The sequence below is a fragment of the Diceros bicornis genome, chromosome 4 (assembly GCF_020826845.1).
Source record: "Diceros bicornis minor isolate mBicDic1 chromosome 4, mDicBic1.mat.cur, whole genome shotgun sequence".
NCBI lineage: Eukaryota > Metazoa > Chordata > Mammalia > Perissodactyla > Rhinocerotidae > Diceros > Diceros bicornis.
In genome coordinates this window covers 86,051,104-86,074,924 of record NC_080743.1, presented here as the reverse complement: position 1 = coordinate 86,074,924, position 23,821 = coordinate 86,051,104, and the positions used below count along the sequence as shown (strand labels likewise).

General features: G+C 46.6%; 1 long non-coding RNA gene across 1 annotated transcript; it reads left to right on the top strand.

Moving 5' to 3' along the window:
* The first annotated feature begins 1,875 nt into the window (after positions 1-1,875).
* LOC131404837 (uncharacterized) lies at positions 1,876-22,106 on the top strand. Its single transcript, XR_009219859.1, has 6 exons — positions 1,876-2,204; positions 3,613-3,741; positions 11,818-11,915; positions 16,993-17,044; positions 19,499-19,682; positions 20,902-22,106. It is a non-coding gene; the product is annotated as an uncharacterized LOC131404837 (long non-coding RNA).
* The last annotated feature ends 1,715 nt before the right edge of the window (positions 22,107-23,821 follow it).

Sequence of the window (23,821 nt, the reverse complement as noted above, 5' to 3'; positions counted from 1 at the left end):
CCCCAGGGTAGACCTCGTCCACCCTTCTGCCCTCCAGGCCTTGTTGGAGTGAGAGCAGCCCTGCCTGGACACCAGTGGTGGGAACACAGAGGCCAGCACCAGGGTAGGAGGGTGCGTTTTGTCTCAAGGGGCCATGGCGATGAGGAGGGAAGAGACCGCTTCCTTCTGCTGCCTGTGCCTCTGCACGAGAGGGGCGGGAGTGGCCGCCTTGCTGTCGACTACCCCTGTTCCTTCATTTCAGCAGTTCTCTGCCTCTTCTCCAACACTCACTCCACCTGCACAGGGAAACAGTCTTCTGAACCCAAATTTTGGATTTGGTTTAATCCTAATTCTTAGCGAGAAGGAGAGCTCTAGGAAGAGGCAAACTATAATATGAACGAGATCCATTCATCCATTTTTTACATCCAATTAGCAAGTATCTAATGTCTACTCTGGGTCAGATAAAGGACAGATAAGCTAAAGTCCCCACCCCTGAGGAGCTAGGAGTTGGGAAGCACAGATGCGCAAACCAGCCAGGACAGCACAGGAGGGGCCCATAACCCAGATTCGGGGGAATCAGGATGTCCTCGCCGAGAAGCAGGTTTCAGCTAACTCAGGAGGAAAAAGGAAACTGTCCGGTGGAGGCGGAGGGGAAACTGTTCTCTGAAATGGGAACAGCAGGTGTACCCTCAGAGATTCTGATTTCATAGGTCTGGAGAACGGCTCAGGCATTGGCATTTTAAAACCGCCCTAGATGATTCTAACTTGCAATCGGGGCTGAGGACCACTGACCCACCCCTGGTGTATTTGCAGACTGGCGGGGGAATGATGATGCTTCCTCTCCCCCGCTAGACGGAGACTCCTCGGGCAACCACTGGCCTTTGCTCCTGTAGGGGAGGAAAATCTGTTTTCTTTCCCCCACCCACCTGAGGTGCATGACTGGGCCCTGCAAATTAGACTAACAAAAGACAGATGAACAAGAGGAAAACAAACAGAAGTTTATTACGCATCACACATACACATGGGAGCACTCAGTGATGAGTAACTCAAAGGGGTGGTTAGAACTTGGACTTATATAGCATTTTAACAAAAGAACAATACATTTGTAGAAAAGTGACAAGACAAAGGGGAAAGGTTGTAGGCTTCCAAAGGCAGCAAACTGTGGGAAGGTAAATATATGGGGGAGACTAATGGAAGATGAGGACTAGTTAGTAGAGTTTGTGATGTAGGTTCCTCTGCTGCTCTCTGGGCTAATAAGGGTCTAGAGTTGTCTCTGGTGATTAACTTCTGACCTTGCTGCTAGTGAGGGAGGGGGAACATCACCAATTTATGCCCTGCTTTAAGGCAAATAGAGGAAGGGCAGAGAGCTTTTGTATTTTCTTTTCCATTGCCTCCAGCTCAAAATAACCCTTATGCCCACGTGATATATTTTGGGGTGGTGCAATCTGCACCCTTCACTCCCGAGGCCTAGCGGCCCCCAGCACACAGGTGCACAGGGAAGACAAAGATGAGTCCCCGGAGTGTAGCCAAGGTGAAGTAATGGCAATGGTCTCATTGCAGATGGACATGCAGTTTAGGCTGCTCTCCTGGTGTTAAATGAGCAAATTGTGGTTCCCCCAGAAGATGAGAGACTTGTTAAATGTCACTCTACAAATGACAGAGTTGGCACTTAAGTCTCAGTTTTGGGAATGCTGCCTCAAGTGTTTTTTCTGGCTTTGTGTTGACAATGCTGAACTTTCATGGGGGAGGAATTGGGGAAGCTGCTGTGTTGTTCCCACCTTTACTCTGTCTGCCACGCCAAGTGTCCTTGTGCCCCCAGCCACTTTCTCCCATTTGCCTGATTTCATCGTAGGTGATTTATCTTTGGCTTTCACCATTGACCTCTCCCAGGGCCTGCTGGCAATTTCAGGGATGCTTGGGGAGGCTCATGCTTTATTTGCCACCCTTGCCAGGAGCCAGTTTCTTCAGAGCCTTGGTCTCCTGGCCTGGGAGCCTGGGGGTGGCATGCCTTGCAGGAGGGGGCAGCCAGGGACAGGGAGCAGCAGGATTGCTAGTGGTGTGTTTCTGCCAGTGTGTCCCTGGACTTCTGCATTTCTGTGGCAGCAGCCCAGCCTGAGGCAGAGGGTGAGGTAGACATGCCTGGGCATGTCTGGTGGGGCAGGCTGGCCAGGAGCCCACTTGCATGAAGACAGCAAGATCCTTGGGAGCCGTGACTGGACTCTGAGGTGTGGTAAACTGGGCCTGGAGAGAATGCCTTAGTCAGAGGAGAGGGGAGTAGGGGTGGGTATTGATGATGATGATGTGATGGCGGTGGTAGTTGTGTCCTTTATCGAGCACTTCCTAGATGCAAGGCACCGTGCTTCGGTCCTTTATGGGAATTAGATCATTTCATCCTTGGAACAATAGCTGGAGGTGAGACGAATACCCACTTTCAGATTTTACATTTCAGTGGTTACCAGAGGGGAAGGGGGGAGGGAGGAGGGCGAAAAGGATAATTCGGCACATGTGTGTGGTGATGGGTTGTAATTAGTATTTGGGTGGTGAACATGATGTAATCTATGCAGAAATAGAAGTATAATGATGTACACCTGAAATTTATACAATGTTATAAACCAATGTTACTGCAATAAACAAAAAATTTAAAATAAATAAATACAAAAAAAAAATACCTTAAGCTGAAGACGCCACACACAAAAGTCACATATTGTATGATTCCATTTGTACCAAATGTCCAAAATAAGCAAGTCCATAGAGAGAGAAAGCAGGCTTCAGCGGCTGGAGAGGGGCAGTTTGGGGGAAGTGAGGAAGGACCGCGAATAATTTTCTTTTTGCGGTGATAAAAACGTGCCAGGATTAGATAGTGGTGATGGTTATACAACTTTGTGAATATACTAAAACCATTGAACTGGACACTTTAAAGGGGTGAATTTTATGGTGTGTTAATTATATCTCAATAAACAAAATTTTAAAACAAAACAACAACAACAACAACAAAAAAAGATTTTACATTTCACAGTTTATAGAGGAGGAAACTGAGGCTCATACCTCCTGTCAGCAGTGGAGCCCCCATGTGTCTGAGCTCCTGACCACTGTCCTCTCTGGAAACCTTCTCAAGAGCCCTCCTGGAGGGGCCGGCCCGGTGGCGCAAGGGGTTAAGTGCACGTGCTCTGCTGCGGCGGCCCGGGGTTCGCTGGTTCGGATACCGGGCGGGCACCGACGCACCGCTTGTTAAGCCATGCTGTGGCGGCGTCCCACATAAAGTAGAGGAAGATGGGCATGGATGCTAGCCCAGGGCCAGTCTTCCTCAGCAAAAAAGAGGAGGATTGGCATTGGATGTTAGCTCAGGGCTGGTCCTCCTCCCAAAAAAAAAAAAAAAAAAAGAGCCCTCCTGGAGACATCCAGAAATATGGGTGGCTGTCCCAGGGGGGCCTAGAGCAGTGTGGCTCAAAACCAGCCAATCATGGGTTCCTATTGTTCTTGTGGCTCAGACTGGCAGGATCTGGGAAATCTTGGGTTACATTTATAGGTCTTTAAAAACAAAATTGTTTTCACCCTTGACTCTAAAATAATATACTTTCTTTAGCCTTTGCTTGTAAGGAGGTACGGCTCTCTTTAAAAGACTCTTTTAAACAGGCTTCCTGCTATGACTCCTCTGGGCCATTCTACTTGGAATTGGCACAAAAACTAACAGCTTAAACCCTTCTGGGCGAAACTACAGAAGAAAATAAATCCTGGAGTGTCGTACTTGGCTACAAGCTGAACGTGAGTAAGCAGCAGAGATACTGATTTGCAGGAAAAGGCTGATTTGTGGCGGTGAGATGTGTGAGAAGGGCATGAATGAGCCCCCCTCCCTCAGGTGCAGTCACTGCCTGGGTGTTGTACTCCCAGGGTTTATTTACAGGTCACTTGTTCAGAACTTGGAACCCCTTCCTTCCCAGCATTACTGTTACAAATGGAGGCAAAATTCTGAAGCTGGGCTGGAAATGCCCACCTGTAGCTCATAAAACCTCCTATTTATGATGAAACAATAGCAGAAAGCAATTTAGCTGTGATAGGCAGTTAATATTCACCATTCCTTTGTTATGACCAGAAAATGCCCCATTGATACCTTATGAGGGGAGCGATGATGGCATGGCCAGAAGCACAGCTTCTTTCAATTTTCAGGTTGTTAGTATTTGGCGCACCCCTGCCTCTTCCTCTCCCCATCCCTACTGGATCTTTCTAGAAGACTTTCAGCTCTCCCCCAAATCATTTGCATGTGTGTGCACATGTGTGTGAACACACACACACAGCAGGATACCTCTCCCAGTCCCTGGCCTCTGTCTGACACACTTCTCCCCCCCCCCCCGACTCTCGGTGTGAGATCCTTCTTCATGCACTTTCTTAACGTCTGACAACAACAATATGACAAAGGTCAGACATCCCTCCAAATTACACCTCCCTCCAAATTGTATCTCCACCCTTCCACTGCCTTCCATCTTCATTACCAACACCCTGGTCATCATTTCTTGTGGAGACAAGAGGGAGAGCCTCACTGGCTTCTTTCCTGCCCACTCCCTCCCCTGCCCCATCCCCAGTTCCATTTTCCACACAGTAGCCAGAGCTATCTTTGAAAATTTTCATCAGGTCATGTTCCCCGCCACCAGCAGAGTGAAATCCAGCTCTTTCCCTGACATGCCAGGCCTGCGTGGTCTCCCTGCCTCTCCCACTGCCCTTCTCTTTTGTCAGCCTCCACACCCCCGATTGCTGGGAAACACCAGGCTCAGCCCTGGCTCTGCGCTTTTGCTCTTGTTTTCCTCTTAGTCTGGAATGCTTTTCCTTTCTGTTCTGTCTTCTCATCTGGCACCTGTCAATTTAATATTAGCCCTCACCTCAGAGAAGTCTTCCTTGATCTCCCTCTCTAAAGCGCCTCCTTCTGTGCTCCCTTACACGATCTACTGATTTCCTTTGAAGAACAGAACGCAGTCACACTCTGCGGTGCTGTTGCTTTTTACCTGTGTCCTTGTATATTGTGCATCTCCTCTACCAGAATGGACTTTGAGTGCCTGGCTTTGCCCAGCCTGTTGATCCCCATAGCTGTAGTGCCCAGAACAGTGCCTGACAGTGAGGGTGTTCATAAATGCTTGCTGAATGAATGAGTGAATCTAAAGTGTATTACAGAGAGCAAATGAAAAACTGTTCCCATGACAGGGAAATTCTACAGAGTGTGAAGGGGTTTGGGGAGGTAGATGCTGCATAAACCCACAGAATCCTGCTGATTGGGGGCTGGCTCAAAGTCGAGGTCAAGGCAGAGTTGTGGGAGGCCTTAGTGGTTGTGGGGCATCTGCAGGGTTGGGTGAGGAAGAGGTTAAGAAGCACAGACCCTGGCGTCAGTGCTGGACGGGAGTGGTGTAGGGCTGACGCTCCCCGAAGGCCGCGGGGGAGGTATGGTAGCCACTGGTTTAGACCGTGTTGCCTCTAGGCTTAGAACAACTTGGGCTGTGTGGTTTAAACACAAACAAGCCCCACTTTCCCATCCATAGTAAGTGGATTGAGAGTGGTATGGCTGAGGTGAAAATAATCGCAGTTTCATTGGTTTTAAATATGCTAATGCCTGTGTTGAAAACACAGTGAGTGAGCAGATGCGAGCACACCCTTGGGGGTATGACCTTTATGCCACAAGGTGGGCTGACTAATGAGAGAAACAGACCCCCATATGATAACTCACGGATGTATTTATGGACAGTCAAGTAGAGATCTGGGAGAAACAATTCAGGATAAAGATTTGGTGGTGAGGAGAGAAGAATGGATGGGGATGGGAGGCAACAGAGGTAAGTTCTTTTAGATGTTTGTTTTGAGCCATGGGAAGAAATTAGATATTATTTTTGAGATATTAGAATAACGGGTTTTCACTCTCAGTAATGAAGAAGATGCTCCTACTCACTGAATCAATGGGTTTGCGGCTTAGGCGAGCCCCCCACATCCTAGAGCAAAGAAGTCTTGCTCAGTTTTGCATTTCAAACTAGATGTCTGAAAGTCCATAGCAAGCAAATACTCAATAATCTTGAGAGCCTGGTTGTTGAGAGGGAGAAGGTGTTTTATTTTCCAAGAAGATCCCTCTTCTGTATCTGGGGCAAAGCTTAGGGACCGGAGCATAGAGCGATGTATTAAGCCATCGTGTAGAGAACAGAGAGTTTGACACAAAGAAAGCGTCTGCCCCGCAGGAAGGAAGAAAAGCCCATCTGACGCTGGGAGAAACGTGGAGCATGTGGAGCCAGACTCAGGAGGGGTGAGGAGTCAGGGTAAGACGCTGTGTGCCTCGCCCACCACCCGTGGACTCAAGCTGGGGGTGGGCAAGGTGCTAGAAACAGCCCAGATCGGGTGACAAGAAGTGGAAAGTAGAGGGGCTTCTGCCCCACTTCACATTTGGATCACTGGAGGGAGAATCCCTCGCGGGTGTCTGTACAGGACCGTCTCGGCAAGGTAGAAACGCTGGCAAGTTGTGTTTCAGCAAAGGGAGGGTCTGAGACAGTGGACCTTGCTTCTACATGGCCTGCATGAGGGTGTGTCCAGAACTTCCCAGGTGACACTTGGAGGTGCGTAAGGAATTAAGAGCCAGCATGCCTGGTGAGGGGTGACTGAGTCAGGGGGACCCATTGGCAGAGTCTCAGAGTGAACACCCAGAGCTGAGGCCAGAGGGAGGGTGTGGCTGAGCCCTAGTGGATCAGAGGTGCCAGGGAGCACTGAGCAGCGGGCCCACGTGGCAGAAGGATGGCCAGACTGCCCAGGAGCACTTGTTAGTCATTGCATGAAGAGAAAGGTCATGAACATCTCCAACCCAGCTGGACAAGGGGCTGGAGAGGATGTGGCTTAGGGACAGCACATGGGAAAGGAACTTAAGGGTTATCATTCACGATCAAAATGAGTCCCCTGCATATTGAGACCTGTGAAATAAACGAAGGGGTTATAGTCTGGTCCTAGTCTTCTCTGGGCGGGTCAGCTCGCTGCTGGAGTGTTGTAGTCGTGCTGGGGTCTCCCTGTGAGACTGAACAGACAAACCAGACCCCATGCACAGGAGAGTGTGAGCAACTGTCACCTGGGAGGAGGTTGGAAGGACTGGAGAACGTGTGTCTGGAGAAAGACAACTCAGGAGGCACACACCGCTCAGGTTCTCTGTGTTCCCAAGGGCAGAAGCAATGCGTGGACGTTACAGGGAGAGATTTCAGCTCTAAACCCAAAAGAACTCTCCAATAACTCAAGGCAGGCAGGGGCTGAATCAGGACGTAATGCACTTCCTAGAGTTGGTGTATTCAAGCAGAAGCCAGGACATTATGCAGGAGATTCAGACATCTGCCTGGGTCATAGACCTGGACAGCCTTCAAAATCTCTTGCAACCTTAAGATTTTGTGAATTGCTGAATGAAATTCTAATTTTATTAATTTCTGACTCAGAGGAGAATCTTACTTTGAGTCAGAATATCTGAGTGGAAAGATCCCAGCTACTTAGTGTCAGACAAATCTAACTTCTGAGACTGGCTCTGTCACTCACTAGCTATGTGACCCTGGAGAATTTCCTTCACCTTTCTGAATCTCAGTTTTCTTGTAAGACAGCGATACTTACCTGGCAGGGTTTTGTTGGCATTAGTGAAACAATATAGTAAAAGATCAAAACATAACAGATTACGTGTGTGTATGTGTGTGTATATGTATGTGTGTGTAAATGTATGTGTGTGTATGTATGTGGTGTGTATGTGTTGTGCGTGTGTGAGCAGGGAGAGTACTGGACCTTTGCAGTGCTATAAAATTGCAACACTGACTACTGGTTAATTTTCTTCTTCTTAAGACTAGATTCCAGGGCATCAGGTTTAATAAAAAGCTGGAATAGACTGATGTAGTGTGGACAGATTCTGATTTGAATCCTCTTAACAGGGAAGGGCCAGGTCTGACAGGGGGAGGAGGAGAGGCATCTATGACTGTGGTAGGGAAGGGGCGAGAGAAAGTCATCCTCTGAGGGCTACCAACAGACACCCCCAGTCCTGTTCCTGGGTTTCTGGCTGTGGGCTGAGTCTGGCTGTGTGTGGCCATCCTCTCTGGGAACAGAGCGGGCCTGGACAAGGCCCCTCCTTGCCCCAGTTGACTGTCCGTGTGGCACCACATGGAGCAACCTTCAGTTGCGAAGTGGGCACAGGTTTTCTTTTAGCCTTCCCTGCCTCGGCTTTCTGTGCTTATTCCCCCCAGCCCCATCTCCCTCTTACTTAATCCCTGCTAATTCCTCTGTCACAATTTTTCCCTTTAGAAACAGCTCATCTTGTTCACAGGGAGGTATAAGTGACTGCAAAGCTAAAAGTGCTACCTCTCCCAGGGACACTTGCACTTCAACTCTAAGCCAGGTGTGATTCTGCACAAGGGCCTCTCTTCCCTGGCCTGAGAGTACGGGTGGGAGGGGCACGGCTGGCCCCACCCTGGTGTGTCTCTTTGCAAAGCTGATACGCTGGGCCAGGTCCTGACTGTCTTGAGTACTGGTGGACAGTGCTGAAAAAACAGATGCAAAGCTTTGCCTGGGGGTGGGGGAGTGCTCCCCCCTCTGCTGGTTGGAGGAAGTGAGTGGGTTCTGCTTGCCGCCTGAAGCTGACTCAGTGATTCCTGGAAGGTGGTGATGTCACGGTGACAGAGCGATTCCCCTCCCCGGCCAAAGTCAACAGGAGAGTGAGTGATGAGTGTTTCTCATTGGCACCGAGGCCTGAGGCTCTCTTAGGAGTGACCAAGTCCCCTGGATCTTAACGCCACCTACATTAATAGCTCCCTTCTCCAAATTCTCAGAGCTAGGATCATCTGTCTGTACAGTGACCTCATATTCTGGGCAGTCTTGATTGATTTTAAGCAGTCCGCCTCTTTGTTTTTCCATATAAACAAGTCATAGAAAATCATCCCATGTCGGACCATGCCTCCTGGGGCTTTGAGAACATGGAGTTACAGTGCTTGAGCAAAAACAGTACACCTGATGGTGATAATATGTATTTTTGTCTCTTTCATCAGTTCCACATCTGCGTGTCTTTTCAACAATATTAATAGCTGCTAAGAGTTGGGAGCTGCGTCCCTTTATTTCTTTTGTCTCCTCCAAGACTCCCCCACGGGGCTGAGGGTGTGGGAAACTAAAAACGCTTGGGGTGGGGTATCCTCCCCATCTTGTCCTTGTGAGGCGCTCTCTCCCGTTATACTTCATGGGGGCAGGAGGCATCTGCAACAAGAGCCCAATAGATAGATGAGAAGGAGATTCCTTTTGATCAGCACTATATTGAAAGGTAACCATAGTCCTGGTGTGTGTTTGGGAAAATCCTGGCTGGACTTGTTGGGGCCGGTGGTGCTTTCAGAAAACCACTCCCTTGTTCACCAAAGACTCGACTCCCTGGGAGGTCGCGTGTCAGCCCCACGTGGAGTAAAATAGGTCCTTTGTCAGCTGGAGTCTGAATTCAAACGCCTCCTCTGTGGTCCTTCCCAGACTGCTCAAGCCTTTTTCAGGAGAGCCCCGGCTTGGCCTTACGCTGCCTGATGCTGCCCCCTGCAGGCAGTTCAGAGGCACAGCCTTCACCACTGGGCTTGCCAACTCTGAGCCTGTGCCGCCCAAATGGGGGCTTTTCATCACCTAAAGTTGTCAGAGCAGCTAATAGTGCATGAACAGAGAGAAAATTAGGCTTCTCTAAGTGAATTGGGTGTTGAAAGACACTGCGATAAGCAGTGGAGGCAGTGAGAATGACTAATGGAGATTTAAATCTGAAATGAGCTGGCAGGATGGGGAGAAGATGGCAGAGGAAACCCACATTTACTGCAACCATCTCATTTAAATCAAAGCTCGCAACAACCCTGAGAGGCAGGTGTTCTGAGTCCCTGTTTAAGGAATTATGGAATTGAGTCTTAGAAAGGTTAACTAACGTGCCCAAGGTTATACAGGGAGTAAGTTGGGGAGCCAGGACTTGAACTCAACGACCCCAGAGCCCTATGACATCTGATGTCCCGTCACCCCAGCCAAGAGAGCAGAGTCCTGCCCAGGGGGAAGATCCCTTTATCTATGGCATGAATGGGGTTCTTTGGAATGAAGGTGAAATTTCAACAGCATTCTCTTCACTAAGAGTTTTAGCTGTAGGCTCTGTGGGGTGGTTTAGAGATGCTGGGAAGATCGCCCTACCCAAAAATATCCCCCAACTTGCCCGTCACATTGCCTGGAACTTTACTATAGGGCAGTCATTCCTTTGATGACCATTGGCTAGGTGTACTCTCTTGTTAACTGGAAATATGATTCCTAAGGGAGTCACAGGTTGAGGCTTCCATCTTTATTCCTCCTCAGTGGGGATTAGCTGGTCAGATTGCTTTATCCCTGTGGTAGAGAATTAAGGGTGAGGGGCAAGTGGAGGACGGTGTGGGGAGGGTGTCTCTGATTTTGTTCCTAGATGTCCTGGAGACTCTGCAAACTGAAGAAGTCCCAAACTCAATGCTTCATCGTCTCCCCAACCTTGCTCCTTTCTTTGACATCAAATGGGCCCAGAAATCTTCAAGTTATCCTTCACTCCTCCATCAAATCGGTCATGAGGTCCTGCCTGGCCTGCCTCTTAAGTCGTGCTTGAATCTTCCCCGTGCACACCTCTGGTCTCTGGTCCTCTCAGGCCCTCATCAGCTTGTCCCTGGCTTCTTTCTGGCTCTGGGCCATCACCATGTAATCAAGCTCCAGGGCAGTGGTGGAAGAGAGATTTCTAGAATATAAATCTGATAATGCTACATTTCCTCTTAAGATCCTCCTCCTGGCCTGAGGAGTACAGACTCCTTACTATTTCATACAGGTCCCTCAGGACTTCATTGCTACCCCTCTCTCTAGCCCTACTCTCTCTGTCTCCTGTCTGTACCTCCCTCCATCGCCCTCCTCCATCCCATTTCCCAGCCTTATTATCTGAGGTGTTTCCTTTGTTATCTTGAACGTTTGTCCACATCTCCATGCCTTTGCCCATGCTTTGTTTTTGTTAGGAAAGCCCTTCCCCTTCAGTGATCAGCTGACCACTCCACAGTGAAGTCATTCCTGACTCCTACCCCCAGCCCCAAGGAGGAGGCAAGTTTTTATGTCTCTGTCTCCCTGGAAGCCTGGATGTACAAATGAATGAATGAGTAATTGAAGTCAGCTGATGAGTGGGCTGTCTGTTTCAAAGGATATGCTGCTGTTTTTGAAATGAATACGAAACAAACCGTGGCTTCCTTTGCCAATGCAGCTATGATGCACTGAATGTGTATGTGTGTGCATTGGTGGGATATGCTGGCTCTGTTATGATAAATTATTTGATGAGCCTTGAACTTACTCACACAAGCAGAATAGTTTCAGAACATTGCCATGGAGATGAATGAGGACTCAAGCAGCGGGGTACCACTTAGGCAATGACAGATTTTATGGTAAATGGGCTTAGATACACCTTTATTGTCAAAAAATCACCCAGCTAATGGGAAGAGTGCTTCTAGACAGAATAAAACCTTGCACCCCCAATGAACAAAAAGCCCCCGAAGTTAGGAAAATAGGAAGTAGCAGGTCAGGAAGAAGATAGATTCTTAGCGATAGACCGAAAGACAAAAGGGGAATAAGGATGCTGGAGCCCTGACGTGATGTTGGAGTTCCAGATGTTATCGGAAAATAAACAGAGGGAGAAGATGTTTCAAGTATACAATTACATTAAAGAATATGAGGACAGAATCCTGTTGTGTGAAGTGATGGAGTATTGCAAAGAATATTCAGGGCTGGAGAAATTTGTCTCTTGGGACTTGGCAAAGTGTTAATCATTTATTACATAATTAGAACTGAAGTCTTCCAATTCTCCTTAATCTGCAGAGAATGGCCTTCCCTGTCGGATGAAAACCTGTTCTTTCAAGGGCCAGTTCAAATGGCACCACCCTGAGGATGAAGCCTTTCCTGACTCTCCAGACGCGGTTAGCAACTTCCTCTGTGTGGCTCCTGGGGGCTGCTCTTTCCTCTGCTCACTGTGTCCCCCCAAATTCATATATTGAAGCCGTAACCCCCAGTACCTCAGATTGTAACCGTATTTGGAGATAGGGCCTTTAAAGAGGTGACTAGTTTAAAATGAGGCCGGCAGGGTGGGCCCTAAGCCAACCTGACTGGTGTCCTTCTAAGAAGAGAAAATTTGCATACACAAGAGATGTCAGGGATGTGCCCGCACAGAGGAGAGACCATGTGAGGACTCAGCGAGAAGGCAGCCATCTACAAGCCAAGGAGAGAGGCCTCAGGAGAAACCAACCCTGCTGACACCTTGATCTTGGACTTCCAGCCCCCTGAGCTATGAGAAATAAATTTCTGTTGTTTCAGCCACCCATCTGTGGTATCACATATCCCACACTCAATTTTCCAACTGTTAACATTTCACTCTGTTTGTCCTATTAACCTCTCTTTCTCTCTCGTTCTCTCTCTCTCTCTTTATGTATGTGCCTGCACATGTATATATGTAATGTATGTATGTGTCTCTCTGTGTGTGTTTCTATATATTCATCATTAGTCTTTTTCTGAACCATTTGAGAGCAGATACGATGCACTATCGCTTCTAAATACTGCGGTGTGTATTTCCCTCAAAAGAGGGAATCCTCACCCAAACAAGGGTTTTCTCCTACATACTCACCACACAAACCTCCAGATCAGGGAACGAACTTTTTGACACATCACTACTGTCTAATCCACAGACCGCCCATTCACCATTTCTGGGCTGTCCCACAGTGTCTCCTTCTCCTTTCTGGTCCAGGATCACACCCAGGAACACATGTTGCATTTTCCTTGTGCCCCTGTAGTCTCTCCAGCCTGGAGCAGTTCCTTAGTCTTTCCTTGTCTTTCACGTCTTCATCTCTTGTGATGAGTATGGGCCTTTCATTCTGTAGGATGTCCCTGGGTCTGTCTGGTATCTTCTCATGACCAGGCTTGGGTCATACTTTCTAGATAAGAATACCCCAGAAATGAAGCTGTGCTTTTTCTGTGAATTACCTGGGGATGGGCAGGGGGAAACATATGATGTCAGCCCATCCTACAACTGGTGATATTTATCTTCTTTCTTTGTACCTTTTGACCACCTTCACCCAGCTGGTGATATTTATCTTGATGACTCGTCATGTTGGTGTCTACCAGGTTTCTCCCATGTGAAGTCACCATTTCCCCCCTGTTATATTGATTGGCGTTTTGAGGGGAGATATTCCTGTTCTTTCTCAAACTTCCATCTACAATCTTAGCCTTCACTGATGTCTCCTGCTGGAATCAACCACCACTCTGACAGTTGCCAAATGATTGTTTTCTATTTTCGTCATTCCTTCTCCTTTTATTACTTGGAAGGCGACTGCAAAAAAGAGCTTTCCCATTTTCTGTGTTTGTTTATATATTTATTTCAGTAAGGAATCTTATTTTATTCAATAGGTTATATTCCATTGCTATCCTTGTTTGTTTTTATGTTCAACTTGTCCCAGTTATGGCCAGTGGTCCCCTAAGGATGGCTCCTGTATCCTTCTGACATGTCCCCATCACTCTCAGCACTTTCTTACTTTCTGGCACGACATCATGTCCCAGGTTCATCTTATACTTTTCTGGCTCCAGCCTAGAATTAGCCCTGTCTTGAAGGAGCCCTGCTTCCTTTCAGTGGAGGATGGTATTTAGAAACCAAGATCTGGGCACTTAGTGTGTTTCTTGTTATTGGGGTGTCATTACTCCTAGCCCCTTTCAGTGAAGAGATCTGGGAAATATATGTATGCATATGCACACACACATGCATATACACACACAAGTCTATAACTATTTCTATATCTACGTGTGTTTATACATTAAAAAAACCCCATAAGTTGATACTTATACCTCTAATTCCAAGCCACCTTCAAGGTTTTTTATAGCTCTCTCCCTCTCCATATTTGTAACTCCCTTCTCCAACCTGGCTCTCATTATCTTCAATGTATGTACATTCATGCACCACTTAGCATTTTGGTCAATGACAGACCACATATGCGATGGTGGTCCTAGAAAATTAGTACCATAGAGCCTAGGTGTGTAGTAGGCTATATCATCTAGGTTTGTGTAAGTACACTCTATCACGTTTGCACAATGACGAAATCGCCTGAGTCATTTCTCAGAACATATCCCTGTCATTTAGTGACCTGTGACTGTACCGATTAGCTCAATAAGTTTACTTATTTGCTTAACGTAACCAATCTCCCAATCATACCAGCTGTGCCTCTTTTTACCTCCACTTCCTGTCCCCACTCCCCAGTGCCCTGTGTCCTCGGGTTCCAGCAGGTATGCCATCAGAGCACCTCCATATGGATCTCCCTTCTCTCCCTGTCAGTACCCCATGGGGGCCCAATGCTGACTCTTCCATGCCAGGAAGGGAAGGGAAGGAAAGAAGAAAGAAAGGGAAGAGAAAAGGAAGAAAGAGGAAGCCTGTGCGGGTTGTTGTTTTTTTAAAGATTTTCCCTGAGCTAACATCCGTTGCCAATCTTCCTCTTTTTTTTTTTTCCCTCCCCAAAGCCCCAGTGCATGGTCATATATCCTAGTTGTAAGTCCTTCTAGTTCTTCTGTGTGAGCCGCTGCCACAGCATGGCAACTGACAGACAGGTGGCATGGTTCTGCAACCGGGAAAGGAACCTGGGCTGCCAAAGCGGTGAGAGCACCGAACTTTAACCTCTAGGCCATCAGGGCTGGCTCCTGTGCCGACTGTTTTAACTGAAAGCTAAAAGGAAGGAAAAGGAGATGCCATTTCACCTTGCCAGCAGTGCTTTATCAAGTGTTGATTAATAAGAAAGTATGGATAGATGCATATGCATGGATGAATTGGTAATGAAGATTGTTTTAATAAATTATCCAATCATTTACGTTGAAAATATAATACTCTATTGATGTCCCTCTCTTCACAAATGCCATAAAACCTGATAGGTGTGGTGGGATGGGAAATATAAAACAGCAGTGAAAGGGTCAAAGTGATATCTAAAGGACAACTGACAGGCATACATCTCAGAATTTTGAGGACAAATTAAAAAAAAATTCATCCTTTGAAGCTGAAGCCAACAGAAATCAGCCTCAAATGAATAAGATCTGGAACTCGTGAGTGGAACCATCTTGAAAGATGACTTGTAAGTGGCTACTGGATACAACCACGGTGCTTTCCAAGTCTCCATCAAGGAGCCTGGAGAGCCTTCCAAAACCTATCTGTGCCGTCAGTCATTCGTTCAACACTAGTCATATAGGCGTCTGCCAGGTTTGTCCCCGGTAAAGTTATCATTTCTCTTTTGGAATTGTGTGTTAGTCTGCTAAGCACTGGGGGGATGTAATAGGGGAGAAAATACTGTCCTCTTATTCGGAAAGTTCATAGTCTCGTTGGAGGGACAAACCAGTAACCAGGCCATTTTAATACATGTGCTAAGTGCTTTGAAAGGAGTGCGCACCCATCTCTGACTTGGTGTAGTGTGTACGGAAAGGATTCCCAGAAGAGGTGACATCTAAGCTGAGGCCTCCAGGGCTAGTGGGAGTTAGCCAAGAGAAAGGGTGTGAGAGAAAGGTAGAGGGGAGAGAATATTATAGGATGAGTGGCCACATGTTCCAAGGTCTAGAAAAATGAGAGCACGTGGAGCATCCAGGGAGGATTCAGTGTGACTGGAATGTCAAATTCAGGGGGAATGGGGGGATATGAGACTGGAGAGCAATGCAGGGGCCGAGTCATCAGAGATCTTGGAAGCCATACTTAGGCATTTGGACTTCATCCTAGGGAGAGTAAGACATCCCTCGAGTGTTTTAGGCAGACATGTGATATGATCATAGTTCCACTTTCAAAAACTCCTCTGGCTGTGTTTAATGAGTTAGCCAAACTTGAGGTTAAGGGCACAGTTCCCACAAGCCTGCCCTCACTTCAGACACCAGCCCCAAGTTTGGGGGTCCCCAGGATGACCTTCACTTTAGGGCAGCTGTCTGCAAATTCAGGGTTTCCCATGACTACCTTCAGATTTGATAATTTGCTAGAACAACTCACGGAATTTAGGAAAGTGTTATATTTAGGAGCAGAGTTTTATTATAATAAAAAGATACAAATTGGAATCAGTCAAAGATACAATTGTAATCAGTAGGGTGGAACCTGAGAGGGTTCCAAACATGAAGCTTCTGTATCCTCAGGATGCACTGCCTCCCAGCATTGCTGTGTGACAATACACATGAGTACTGCCAACCGGGAAAGTTTACCCAAGCTTCAGTGTCCAGAGTGTTAATTGAAGCTTCATTACCTCGGCGTGATTGATTGAATAATTGCCCACATGGTTGAACTCAGTGTCCAGGCCCCCTCCCCTCTCTCAAGGTCAGGCTGATATCATGTGGTCTAAAGCCCCAACCACAATCAGCAGCCAGCCCCCACCCTGATTCATCCATTAGTGTAAATGAGGCGCCCACTTTGAATAACAAAGATACTGTACTTTTCTCAGTGTAGAAACTGCAAGAGTTTAGAGGTTACCACCCAGGAGCCCTGACAAAGGCCAGATCTCTGTTTAGGTGAGGCCAGATTTCTTACTATGAACTGTGGTATGGCAATTAGACTGAATGAGAGCAAGTCTTGGGGGGAGCAGGGAAACCAATTAGGTGGGTGCTGCAGCTATCCAAGGAAGAGAACATGGTGGCCTAGACCAAGGAACAGCAGAGGGGATGGAAAGAAATAGAGGGATTTCAGATGCAGAAGGATAGACTGTCAGGACTTGGTGCTTGGCTAGATAAGGTGGTTGAGAGATGGGGAGGAGTGAAGGATGATGGGCAGGTGTCTGGCCTGGATAAACAGCTGGTTTAGGTCTGCTGTTTGCCAAGAGCTCCAGATTTGCGGTTTCCTGGTCAGTCAGCCTAGCACAATGCTTGGTACATAGTAAGATTTCAGCAAATATCTGTTGAATGAAAAGTGAATGAATGGACCTATCTTCCAGCAAAGGAGGAAGTGACTGGATCCAGAGTGTGAGGCAGGCAGGCTCAACAAATGTTTATTGTCCCCTTCTGAAACAGGGCCACAAATGAGCTCACCCATCTTCAGCAACTGGACATGTCCCAGGATTGCGTATGTGTGTGTCTATGTGTATGTGTGTGATAACAGGAAGTTTGATGCAAGTTGTGAATTTTATTGTCCTTTTGAAAGGCGGAAACACACAATACTATACTGGAGATGCTCAAAGAGGGATGTGTGTGTGCCTGGAATGGAGTTGGGATGATTGTTGGGAGGAAATTTCTTTTCCCTCTCTTTATATTTCCATATGGAGGGAGTTTGATTAGGGGAACACTCCTGGCTTCCCGCTGTCCCTTACTCTAGTCTCCCCAGTAGTTTAACTGCTTAGTGAACTTGGGAAAAGGCGCTGAGGGTGCCTGGCTCAGTCATTCCTGCCTCCGGAGAGTGTAGTTATCATCAGCTTTCAGCTGGGTGCTCAGCTGAGTGTGCACGCCCCGCAGTGGGCGGCCTGCAGTGACACAGTCGTGGCAGCCCACGGGAGGGCGAGTGTGCCTCATCCTAGAGGCGGTGTTAGGAAGCCCACTGCTCCTGTGGACCTAAGTCACATTCCCTGAATCAGGTTCACTATTAATAAATTCATGAAAGAGGGATGGTATCTACCTCTGCCCAACACTGGGCTCCCGGCGGCAGAGCAGAGGTCTGTAACCTGTGCTGGCCTGTCCTACCCTGCCCTGGATCCCTGGGTAGTGGTTTCATGACTCCCTTACAGCCTGAGTTCCTGTTTGTGTTAGTCAGCTCGGGCTGCTGTAACAAAATATGAGGTGGCTTAACAACAGAAATTTATTTTCTCACAGCTCTGGAGGCTAGAAGTCCAAGATCCAGGTGCCCTTGGGGTTGGTTTCTGGTGAGGCGTCTTTCTGGGTCACAGACAGCCGCCTTCTTGCTGAGTCCTCCTCACACGGCCTCTTTTCTGTGCCCGTGCAGAGACACAGAACCGTCTCCTGTAGCTCCTTCTCTTCTTACAAGGACCTGTTGGATTAGGGCCTCACCCTATGACCTCATTTGACCTTAATTACCCCGCTAAAGGCCCTGTCTCCAAATACAGTCACTTTGGGGGTTAGGGCTTCAACACATGGATTTTAGGGGGACACAATTCAGTCCATAACACTGTTCTTTTAAAGAGCTTCCCAGTCTCTTTTCATGATTAGGAGATAGTTATACAGTCTGAGCTGGGATTAAGTTAACGGTCACTGGATTGTAATTTAAACTGGTTTTAAGAGCCGTGAGCTTGGTGCTTGATAATTGCTGGTTGACGCCTTCAGGAGTGGGATGCTTAGGTTTTGTGTCATACTGGTGTCGGTGAACTTTGGGCGTGACACCAAAGGTCGTGGGCAATATTTTGGTGCCAGTGTCGGCCACACCCACATGCATCTGGGCCTTTCCCGGTGCTAACCGGCAGGTGCTGTATGTTACATCACAAAAATCTTCCAAGGCCGAATGACTTAAAGCTGGGGACAGAGGTCACCTTTGCAAAATTATTCCTATGTCATTCCTGAAAAGTCTATGCTGCTTGTTACGGGTTGTTGTGATGATAAAAGGGGTAAGTTGCTGGACTGCAAAAAATACTACAAAGTGGAAGGAGGGGCTTAAATATTTAAAACTATCAAATGTTGTCAAAATTATTATTTTGATCTAGGCTTGAGAAGTCATCGCATCTTATCCCACGATGCTGGCAGGTGAAATGAGGTTGATATATCTCCAAAGAATTTGCCAGCCACCCTGGGCAGCATCCTCCCTGCTGGAAGTCCACAGCCCCATCACTGGTCACAGACAGCCCAAGTCTGTTCTGGGAGCCAGATTTAGGGGAGCTCTTAGCAGTGCCAGGTGATAGAAGCAAAAATAGGGCCTGTGGAGCAGGTAGAACTTGGTTTGAATTCTGCCTCTGCCGTGTGTGACTTTGGGCGCATAACTTAACCTCTCTGAGCTTCTCTGAGCCACCATTTTCTCATCTGTAAAATGGGAATGAGAACACCACACAACACTGTCGTCAGGATCAAAGAAGATGGTGTACGTGGTGTGTACCAGTGCCGTGCCTTGTGGGCCTTAACATGTGAGCTCCTTTCTCTCGGACTCTCCTGATTGCATCAGGATATTACCCGGCCTGGTGCCCACTTATTTCCTCCACGAGGCCTGCTCTGACCTCTGCAACCCAGAGGAAACTCTCTTCCAAGCTCTCTGCCTTATCACCTGCATGGATCGCATCCTGCTTTTCTAGTGAGGTTTCCATTTCTGTGTCTGCATTTTGCTTCCTCAACTAGACTGTAATCTCTTTCAGAGCAGAAACTTTCGTCTTCTTTTTATGTTCCATTTTTGAATCTTAGCACAGAGCCTTTTTGCATGTAGCACTTGCTTGAAAAATAGGGATCCACTGGTATTTCACCTACTTGTGTCTCCTAAAAACTGCTCTAGAATCATGAGCTGAACTCAGCCTATGTGAAGTTGTTACTACAAAGGGACGTGTTTATTCATTTATCTGTTTATCTCTTGTCCCTGCCATGACTCACACAGCCAAATGAGGACAGCTGCCTTATAAGGAGGCTCTTCGAAGGCTCGTGTTCCAAGGAGCCTGTCACCTCTCAAAGCATTTTTGGAACTCCTGCTTTGAATTAGTGCCAGAGTCGGGCAGTGAATCCTCACACCTCCACGAAGGAGTTATTTTTGGAGACAATGAAAGTCGTCTTGGCCAAGTTTGGTAGGTATGGTCATTCAGGGGGCGGGAGGGGGTGGAGAAGGAGGCACAGTGGACTGACAATCAGTTCATATTTAATTGGGCATTTCCAATGTGTCAGACACTTTACATTCACTGTCTTATTTTAATCTTAATATCACCTCTGTTAAAACACACTCTCTGGACAGGGACTCCACTACTTTTTTCCCATTACTAAGCTAGCATTAGGGGGCCAGGAAGCAGGCAGGCCGACATACCTGAGTGACCCCTCTGCACCCCAGAAGAGATGAGGGGCATGGACACCTTCTCCAAAGACAACAAAGCCAAGAACAGCGACATTTGAACTGGTGGGGGCAGGGAGGGTATAGGGAACGCAGGAACCCCAGAGGAGCTGAGAAAACCCAGCTGTTCCTGCAACTTAGGCAAGTGCAAGCACCAGAGGGCTCCCCTGGGAGAGACCAGCCAAGGAGGGAGAGGAGTGGTCGTGACGGGGACCCATGACCAGGGTGAAGATAGTCAGCAGATTCCCAACCGAAGGAATTCCTTTTGTGCCTTTCTTTTTAACTTTCTTAAAATTGTATTCATGCTTGCTGACTATAAAAGGAGTTTATGTTCATTGTAGAAAACTTGGAAAAAATAGAGAAGCATCAAGAAAATAAAAATTATTTCTAAACGACTGCTCCTCCTTGAGATCTCAGGCCTTGCTAAGACAAGGCTGCTGGGCAGATGGGCACACAGGGGGTTATTTACAAGGTCTCGTCCTTCTCACCCACCCACCCCCCCTCTGCTGGGCTTGAGAGCAGCCTGCAGCCAGGACATTCCCTTGCAGCCTACTCAGGCTGCTATATAAAGCCCTGCCCTTCTAGCGGCTGGATCAGGCCGTTCCTTATCTCTTGGCGGCAGGGTTCTGATAATCTGCCCAGTTGGCAGGTGCTCTGAGATGTGCCAGTGGGCTCTGGCTGCTGCTATCAGGGCCTCCAGCCCCCATGTGGTCATCTTCTCTGGTTCCTGCTGAGACTTGGCCAACGGCACTAACTGAAACCTTCAGTGTAGGAAGTCGTTTGCTCGTTTTATTAGAGGGTAGTTGCCAGATGGCTGAGATGAACTTGATGGGCTTGGCATGGGTGACGGGTGTGTCCAGCACATGCAGGCCCTGTGGTCAGTGACCTCTCCTGAAGCAGCTGTGCCTGCCTTCTACTCTCTCAGCCCCCGCTCTGATTTCCCTCCTCTTTCTCTTCATTAGTGCTTGGCTCCGAGTCTTCTTCATCCATATGGCTTCTGCAGGCCAAGGCTTTCCATGGCTGGCGCCTGCTGCGTCTCAGTTCCAGAATTCCAGGCTGGACTGCTCCCTAATGGAGAGCGGACTGTGGCAGATGTACTCTCTCTGCCTGGAAGATAAGTTTTGCCAAGGGAGGCAGAACCATCTTATTGCTGCAAGTTGGGGCAGAGGAGAGACAAGAGAGGCATCCCGAAAAAATGCATAGGCTTTAAATCAGACAGAGCCAGTGTGAAATCCTTGCTCCTCCCCTTAAAAAGAGGTGTGATCTTAAGCAAGTTATGTAACCCCTTCGAGGCTTGGTTTTCTCATCTTTGAGATGTAGAGCATGATATCTCTATCCTAGAACTCATGCAAAAATTAAATAAGATGACATATAAAGCACTGGAAACAGATATTAGATGGTATTATGGTAGCTATTATAATTTTTGTAAATAATATTATTATTTATGACCCTGTGGGTGGGAGAGAGATGGTGGCTTTCTTTTTTCCCTCTTAGATTTGAGATTTAACGGGGAACTCTTGATGTTAGTTGTTAAGAAACCCATCTAGGCAAATAGGTGAATGTTTCCATTGATATTTAAATGAGTTTTTCAAGTTCTGAGAGAATCCTTTCAAAGCAACTTCTGGGCCCTGAGGAGGTCCTGGTTCACCTTTGCATTGGCTTAAAGAGAATCAGAAGGACCTTATCCGAAAAGGCAAGTCGTTGAACTTACCGCCTGGTCAAACTTTAGTAGCGAAACATTCCTTCTGTGAGCCACAAGGCACTTCCAAGATGGAATGATTATCTATAAAATAACAATAGGGAAAACATTACTTATCAGAACTTAGGAGGTACAGTTAAAGCAGTGTCCAGAGAAGAATGCACAGTGGGATTTTGTGCGTCAACTGGATTGGGCCACAGGGTGCCCAGATATTTGGTCAAGTATTATTCTGGGTGTATCTGTGAGGGTGTTTCTGGATGGGGTTAACATTGGAACTGGCAGACTGAGTAAAGCAGATTGCCCTCCCCAATGTGGGTGGGCCTCATCCAATCAGTTGAAGGCCTGAACAGACTAAAAGTCTGAGTAAGAAAGAATTCTTTCTCTCTGCCTGACTGTCTTTGAGCTGGGACACTGGTCGTCTTCTGCCTTTGGATTTGGACTCAAACTGGAACTTACACCATTGGTTCTTCTGGGACCAGTCTCCAGATCCTGGGACTTCTCAGCCTCCATAATTACATGTGCCAATTCCTTATAATAAATTTCTTTAGATAGCCTATGGATTCTGTTTCTCTGGAGAACCCTGACTAATACACATAGTCTTATAATAAATTAATAAAAATTAAAGAGGGATGAAAAAATGAAATAAGCATCCAACTGAAGTAGTTAGAATGAAGGTAATACACCTAAGGAAAGCAGAAGGAAGGAATTAACAAACATTAAAGCAGAAATGGATGAATTGTAAAACAAAAAGATTCTTATAATTAGTAAATTATAATAAGTGACTAATAAATAAATTCAAAGCTAATTCTTTGAAAAAACAATAAGGTTTATAAATTGTCAGCTAACCTTGTCAAGAAAAAAGAAGGAAGAAGGCACAAAGAAGAAATGCTAAGGGGGAAATAACCACAGGCGGAGGGAATTAAAGAACCCTTAGAGACTATTTTGCTCAACTCCATATACATAAATTTTAAAACTTGTCTAGTAAAAAAAAATTAACCTTACTCAAAGAGAGATCTGGCCTTTGACCTTGGCTCCTGGGAGGTAATCTCTAGGTCCTTGGAATGTCCCACCTGATAAGAGTGTCTTTGTTTACCTGGGGCCTCCTGCCACACCTGACAGTCTGACAATGTGATTTATGACGGGAGTTTTGGGCCATACAGTATTCACTTTGTCTCTGAAGGGTTTGGAGACTAAAGGTCAGCCATGTGGCCAGTCAGTCAGGTCTATGTGTTTGAGCCCCAGTAGGAGCTCTGGACACCCAGGCTCAGGTGAGCTTCTCTGGTGGGCAATGCTCTGTGTGTATTGTTGCATATTGTTTCTGGGGAAAGTAGCACTGTCCACAGACAACTGGAAGCTCTGTGCTTGGAAGTTTCCTGGGCTCTGCCCTGTGAATGTCTTTCTTTAGCTGATGTGAATCATATCCTTCCAGTGTAATAAACTGTAACCACGAGTACAACAGCTTTTGTTCTATGAGGCCTTCTAGCAAATTATTGAATCTGAAGGTTGTCTTGGGAACCCCCTAAGTTTGCAAAACCTGATATATTGGATACTTTTCTGGGAAAATATAATTCACCAAAAATTGACTCAGCATCGTATTCAATGACATATTCAATGTCAGTTTTGCCTTAGTTAACCTAAAAATTAAGTACCAATGAAACTAACAGCTCATAAGGAAGAAGCTGAAAAATGACTAGGAAACTATCCCTATAAGATATAATGCATATTATAAATCTAGAATAATTAAAATAGTGTAGGACATCTTATAGTTGGAACAAAATAGGAAGTCCGGAAATAGAACAAAACTTATTGGGAATTTAGCTTATGATAATGATGGCATTTCAAATCACTGGAAAAAAAGATGAATTATTCAATCAATGGTGTTGAGACAACTGGGTAGCCATCTGGAAAAAAATTAAGTTGGATCCATACCTCATTTCTTATATCAGGATGCATACCAGGAACAATCAGTGATTTAAATTTTTAAAAATGCTAGAAGGAACTATGGGAGATTAAAAAAATAGTCAAATGACTATTTGGGAATGGGGAAGAACTTTCAAAGTCATTTCAAAGTATGACACAAAATACAGAAGCCATAAAGAAAAAAATAATAACTTCTATTGTATTATAAATCATGTATGGAAAGACTAGTAAAAGCAAATTCTAAAGAGTAATGTCAAACCAGG